Source organism: Silurus aristotelis (genome assembly GCF_946808225.1).
Source record: "Silurus aristotelis genome assembly, chromosome: 5".
NCBI lineage: Eukaryota > Metazoa > Chordata > Actinopteri > Siluriformes > Siluridae > Silurus > Silurus aristotelis.
The window spans coordinates 31,470,823-31,479,269 of NC_139578.1; the positions used below are offsets into that span (position 1 = coordinate 31,470,823).

The 8,447-nt window shown below is 37.9% G+C and overlaps 1 protein-coding gene across 6 annotated transcripts in view; it reads left to right on the plus strand.

The window, feature by feature from the left end:
- Positions 1 to 8,447, plus strand: part of ptprn2 (protein tyrosine phosphatase receptor type N2) — a 174,130-nt gene that overhangs the window by 124,939 nt on the left and 40,744 nt on the right. The window lies entirely within an intron of this gene.

Below are 8,447 nucleotides of genomic sequence, written 5' to 3' on the forward strand. Positions count from 1 at the left end.
CAATAGAGCTACAGTGTTAATTCTAGACTGAAGGTGCTCCAATCATCCTTGATAGTTTTTCAATAAAAAAAAATCATTTGAGCAATCCCAACACTAATTTGTTATTCTAGTGTTAATTCAACACGATGGTGTTGATTTGTCTGACTTGAATGCAAATCTAAATACGCCGTTAATTCTAGACTGTAGGTGTTCAATGCATCCTTAAATGCTTTTTAATTAGCAATACCGGGTTCGAGCAGCCCAAAACTAATTCGGTATTCCAGTGTTAATTACAACATGATAGTCTTGAATTAAGGACGCTTCGTTTTTGCATATAGCAACGCTGTTAATTCTGGACTGTAGGTGTTTAATCCGTCCTTGATGGCCTTTCAAGACCCTTTTTTTTCCTTCCAGCAACTTATTTGAGCAATCCTGACACAAATTTGGTATTTAGTGTTCATTTAACATGATGGTGTTGATTTATCACGCTATTAAATCAAAGATAGCGACGGTGTTAATTCTTGACTGTAAGTGTTTAATGCATCCTTGAATGCTTTTTAATCAACCATACCGGATTTGAGCAAAATTAAACCCAACACTAATCCAGGATATTAGTGTTAATTCCATATAACTGTGTTGATTTTGTTGAATTTAAATTGTTGAATTTTAGACTATAGGTGTTCTACCCATCCTTGATGGCTTTTTTTTTCACTGCCGGATTTGAGAAGGACCAAACCCAACAATAATCCGGCAATTTAGTGTTTATTTAACATAAAAGTATGAAACTTTGCGTGATAGTGTTGATTATTTACAATTCACTTTAAATACAGCTACGGTGTTAATTCTAGGGTTACGAATGCCTTTTAATTCAACACCTTTTTTTGCTGCCAGATTTGAGCCAGTCAGTCGTAACACTGATTCAGTATTTTAGTGGTAATTCAACATGATAGTATTGATTTATCACATTTTAATTCAAATAGAGCGATAGTGTTGATTCTAGACTGTAGGTGTTCAATCCAACCTTGATTGCTTTTTAAATAACACTAAGCCGGTATTTTATTGGTAATTCATGACATGACATGATCGTGTCGATTTACCACAGTTCTATTCTAATCCAGCTACGATGTGAAATCCAGACTCTCCGTGATGCCTTTTTATTCAATCGCTTTTTTTTGCTGCCGGATTTGGGCAAATCAATCTCAACACTAATCTGTTATTTTAGTGTATAAGTTTTGGTGTTAATTCTAGACTGTATGTCTTTTTCAATAAATTCTGCCGGATTTGAGCAGAAATCTCTCACTTATCACTTATTTTTTCGTCCATATCTGATTCTATAGGTGTTAAGTGTTTGTGAGCTTGTGTGGAAAAATGGCTAGGCGTTCCTATTGAACACTGCTGCTTGGCATTCCTACTAAACACTAGAGCTTACACTGCTGCATTCGTATCGATTGAAAGCTATATCTAGGCGTTCCTACTAAACATTATAGATAGGCGTTCCTTCTAAACCTTATAGCCAGGTGTTCCTGCTGAACACTAGAGCTAGGCGTTCCTACTGAACACTGCTGCTAGGCGTTTCCACTGAACACTATAGCTAGGCGTTCTTACTAACCATTATAGCTAGGCATTCCTACTGAACACTATAGCTAGGTGTTCCTACTGAACACTATAGCTAGGCGTTCCTCCTAAAAATGATTGCCAGGCGTTCCTGCTGAACACTATAGCTAGGCATTCCTACTGAACAATATAGTTAGGGATTCCTACTGAACACTATGGCTGGGCGTTCCTACAAGAAATTATTGCCAGGCGTTCCTGCTGAACATTATAGCTAGGCATTCCTACTGAACACTATAGCTAGGTGTTCCTACTGAACACTATAGCTAGGCGTTCCTCCTAAAAATGATTGCCAGGCGTTCCTGCTGAACACTATAGCTAGGGATTCCTACTGAACACTATGGCTGGGCGTTCCTACAAGAAATTATTGCCAGGCGTTCCTGCTGAACATTATAGCTAGGTGTTCCTACTGAACATTATAGTTAGGTGTTCCTACAGAACACTATAGCTAGGTGTTACTACTAAACATTATAGCTAGGCATTCCTACTGAACATTATAACTAGGCGTTCCTACTAAACATCATATCTAGGCGTTCCTACTGAACATCATAGCTAGGCATTCCTACTAAACACTAGAGCGAGGCATTCCTACTGAACACTTTAGCTAGGCGTTCCTACTGAACATTATAGCTAGGCGTTCCTGCTGAACACTATAGCTAGGCGTTCCAACTAAACATTATAGCTAGGTGTTCCTACTGAACATTATAGCTAGGCATTCTTACTGAACATTATAGCTAGGTGTTACTACTAAACATCATATCTAGGCATTCATACTGAAAATAATAGCTAGCCGTTCCTACTGAACACTTTAACTAGGCATTCATACTGAAAATAATAGCTAGGCGTTCCTACTGAACACTATAGCTACGCGTTCCTAATTAACACTATAGCTAGGCGTTTCTACTGAACAATATGTCTAGGTGTTTCTAATTAACACGAAAGCTAAAGACTTTTTTTAAAGAGTTCTTACTGAACGCTGCTGCTGGTTTGACTGATTCCCAGGTGTGGGTTTCTGAAGGTCTTTGTTGATGATTTGATGTCACTTGAACACTAAGCAGGTTCATACTGAACACTTTGGGATGGTAATGAGATGTTTGATGACCATAAAGCAACATTGTTTTGGGTAATCACTCTTCATTCTGCAGTTCTTGGATTGGGGAGAATAAGTGTTAATTATAGACACTACAAAGACATTATAGAGAGACATTAGAAAGAAACTTTAAAGACATTATAGAGACAGTACAGAGACACCACAGAGACATTATAGAGACATTACAGAGAAATTATTAAGACACTACAGAGATATTACAGAGACACCACAACTTTATGGAAACACTATATAGACACCCACCTCAGAGACACTACAGAGACACAACAGAGACTTTATAGAGACACTACAAATACTATATGAAAATACTATAGAGATTACAAAGATTACAAAAATACTACAAAGATTTTATACAGACTCAATAGAGACATTATAAAGACACCACCGAGACACTACAGAGACATTATAGAGACACTACAGAGACATTATAGAGACACTACAGAGATGCAATAGAGACTTTATAGAGATGCCACAGCGACATTATGGAGACACTACCCCCTCTTCCCTTGATGGTAATTATACACCTGTAAGCGTCTCATAGCTCGTATGGACGTTAAGGTGATTTGAGGGCGTACAGGGTTTTTCCCGTCTAGTGAAATTTCACCGTGTATGAGGAAGTGAGTTTCTCCTCCACGCTCTGTGTTCATCGATCAGCTGGAAGTTCACGCCAGATTACACCTTCAGTTCTTCAGGGAGACATTTTCACACTCGCTATACACACCGCTACGCTTTACACTGCTACACTATACACTGCTACACAACACACCGCTACACTACACTATACAACACTACACTATAGACCACTACACTATACACTGCTACACTACACACCACTACACTACACTATACACTACTACACTATACACTGCAACACTATACTCCGCTACACTACACAGCGCTTCACTACACACCGCTACACTACACACTGCTATACTATACTCCGCTACACTACACTGCGCTTCACTACACACTGCTACACTACACAACACTACACTATACACTGCTACACTATACACTGCTACACAACACACCGCTACACTACACTATACAACACTACACTATAGACCACTACACTATACACTGCTACACTACACACCACTACACTACACTATACACTACTACACTATACACTGCAACACTATACTCCGCTACACTACACAGCGCTTCACTACACACCGCTACACTACACACTGCTATACTATACTCCGCTACACTACAATGCGCTTCACTACACACTGCTACACTACACAACACTACACTATACACTGCTACACTATACACTGCTACACAACACACCGCTACACTACACTATACAACACTACACTATAGACCACTACACTATACACTGCTACACTACACACCACTACACTACACTATACACCACTACACTATACACTGCAACACTATACTCCGCTACACTACACAGCGCTTCACTACACACCGCTACACTACACACTGCTACACTATACTCCGCTACACTACACTGCGCTTCACTACACACTGCTACACTACACAACACTACACTATACACTGCTACACTATAATTAGCTACTATACACACAGCTACACTACACTATAGACCACTACACTATACTCCACTACACTACACAGCGCTTCACTACACACTGCTACACTACACACAGCTACACTACACTATACACCACTACACTATACACTGCTACACTACACACTGCTACACTATACACTGCTACACTACACACCGCTACACTTTACACCGCTACACTACACTATACACCACTACACTATACACTGCTACACTACGCACTGCTACACTAGGCACCGCTACACTACACTATACACCACTACACTATACACTGCTACACTACGCACCACTACACTACACCATACATCACTACACTGTAGACCACTACACTATACACTGCTACACTACGCACCACTACACTACACAGCGCTTCACTACACACCGGTACACTACACTACACAACACTACACTATACACTGCTACACTACAATCCGCTACACTACACACCGCTACACTACACTATTCACCACTACACTATACACTGCTACACTACGCACTGCTACACTACACAACACAATACACCACCACACTATAGACCACTACACTACACACTGCTACACTATACACCACTACACTATACAATGCTACACTACACACTGCTACAATACACACAGCTACAATATACACTGCTTGACTATAAACTGCTACACTACACACCACTACACTACACACTGCTACACTACACACCGCTACACTACACACCGCTACACTTTACACTGCTACACTATACACTGCTACACTACACACCACTACACTACACACCACTGCACTACACACTGCTACACTATACACTACTACACTATACACTGCTTGACTAAACACTGCTACACTATACACTGGTACACTATACGCTGCTAGACTACACACAACTACACTACACACTGCTACACTATACACCGCTACACCATACATTGTTACACCACACACCGCTACACTATACAATGCTGCACTATACCCTGCTACACTATACACCACTTCATTACACAACGCTACACTATACACCACTACACTATAGACCTTTACACTATACAGCACTACAATATACACCGCTACAATATACACCGCTACTTTATACACCACTACTCTATACACCGCTACAATATACACCGCTACAATATACACAGCTACACTCTACCTGCTACACTCTACACTTTTACACTACACACTGACACACTATACACCACTGCACTATACACCTTTACACTCTTCACTGCTACACTACACACCACTACACCATACACCTTTACACTCGACACCGCTACACTATACACTGTTACACTACACACCATTACACTACACACCGCTACACTATACACTGTTACACTACACACCGCTACACCATACACCTTTACACTCTACACCGCTACACTATACACTGTTACACTACACGCCGCTACACCATACACCTTTACACTCTACACCATTACACTACACACCGCTACACTATACACTGTTACACTACACACCGCTACACTATACACTGTTACACTACACACCGCTACACCATACACCTTTACACTCTACACTGCTACACTATACACTGTTACACTACACACCGCAACACTATACACTGCTACACTATGCACTGCTACACTACACACCGCTACACTACACACCATTACACTACACACCATTACACTACACACCGCTACACTATACACTGTTACACTACACACCGCTACACCATACACCTTTACACTCTACACCGCTACACTATACACTGTTACACTACACACCACTACACCATACACCTTTACACTCTACACCACTACACTTTACACCGTTACACTACACAGCGCTACACCATACACCTTTACACTCTACACCGCTACACTATACACTGTTACACTACACACCGCTACACCATACACCTTTACACTCTACACCGCTACACCATACACCTTTACACTCTACACCGCTACACCACCACTACACCATACACCTTTACACTCGACACTGCTACACTATACACTGTTACACTACACACCGCTACACTATACACCGCTACACTACGCACTGCTACACTACACACCGCTACACTGTACATTTCCAGCCCACCAGTGCTTTGGCGTTTCTTTTCATATTCGAACACTTTCCTTATGAAAGCGTTTCCTCGATCTCACATTAACGTGTGAAAAGGAGACGTGAGGTGAACGGAGATAAACATCTCTGGAGGTCCAGAAATGAAGCTCACACCTCTGCATCAAAGAAATACACACGATACGTTAGAAATGATCACGTGTTTGATTCGATTCGAAATACATTGAAATAAAAGTTTTTGTGTTTGGATTGTAGAAAGACTGCAGATGAAACAGGGCACATGGGGAAACACTGCAGCAGCGCTGCTAGAAATCAAACACTCATTTAATTCTTCATACTTTTTATATATTTTATCTTTTTACTCAAACATTAAATACATTTTATGTTAAATCTGTAGATATAAAAATAAATAATTTATTTAATTATTCATTTATTCATTTATATGCAAATATATTTGATTATATAAAGGTGCGGCTTTTGAAATAATTGTAGCAGTGATTATTAATATATAAGATGGTCTGGAAAAGTGTGTGTGTTTGTGTGTGTGTGTGTGTGTGTGTGTGTGTGTGTGTGTGTGTGTGTGTGTGTGTGTGTGTGTGTGTGTGTGTGTGTGTGTGTAGGTTCGAGGCAACATTTTGTAAGCCTGCAGGGTGTTTTTTCTCTCTTCGGGGTGAGAGATTACTACGAGCGAAAGGCCACCCAACTTTTTTTTCTTTCCTTTTTTTACTCTCTTTCACCTTCATTCAAATCACATTCTATCTTTTCTTTTCCAAATCCCTCCGATCCGATGAAAGAAACCATGGGAGGGGTAAAAAAAATGCTCTCATGGCTCTGATACAAGCGAAACTCGGACATGTACATTTCCACTTACAGACCATGAAATGTTCTAAAATATTATATGATACTATTATATTTATATGATAATAATAATAATAATAATAATAATAATAATAATAATAATAATAATAATGATTAAATGTTTTTTTGTTGAGCTTTAATATTTTATTTTTAGTTTTATCAGTGATATAACATTGAGAATGTTCTGAAATGTGGAAGAAATGTAATTAAAGAAGAGATTAAATGAAATCTGAAAAATCCATTTATATTTTAAATAAATGTATGAATTATTTGTATTTATTTACAATTGATTCATGAAAAAATAATAAATACTGTGGAAATATAACATTAGTAACACAAATTCTACTAGAGGAAGAGCAAAATATGTGCAGCTCTAATTATTGATAATACACACACACACACACACACACACACACACACACACACACACACACACACACACACACACACACACACACACACACACACACACATATATATAGAAAATGCACAATGAATGTATATGAAATGTATAATAAATATCAAAAAGTAAACTTAAACTTTACAATACCTACATGTTAAATAAATAATAAATATCTAAATAAACAATGTATAATAAATATTTAAGATGTGTATAATAAATAGAAATTAAGTGTATAATAAACGTTATTGCGTTTGATAAGGTCTGTGATTGTGATTTTTTTTTTAATTGTATTTTATTTTAAATATCGAAATAATTTTCATATAAAAAATGATCTGTAATAAACAATTTACAAATGAATACATACATAAATCAATAAGAGGAATTTGCAGCAACACACAAACAAATCAGAGTTATTTATTTATTTATTTATTTATTTATTTATTTATTTATTTATTTATGCATTTATTTATTTATTTATTTATTTATTTATTTATTTATTTATTTATTTATGCATTTATTTATTTATGCATTTATGTATTAATGTGTTTGTTTGTCTGTGGAGACCAAGACACACATACACACACACACACACACACACACACACACACACACACACACACACACACACACACACACCCACACACACACCACTACGAACCCTAATGCAAAAGAGCTTTTTTTCTTGATTTTTATTTGCTGCCTTAAATTTTTTTGTATTCAGGTTATATATTTTTTTCTACTCGCTCTATTTTTTTTTACTCTTCCTCTTTCACACCCATCTTCCTCCTCGCACCACCCACATGAATCAAAATGAAAAAAAAAAAAAAAAAAAAAAACATTTGCAAGTCCAATGTAATTCCCTGCGGACAAGAAGACGGATAAAA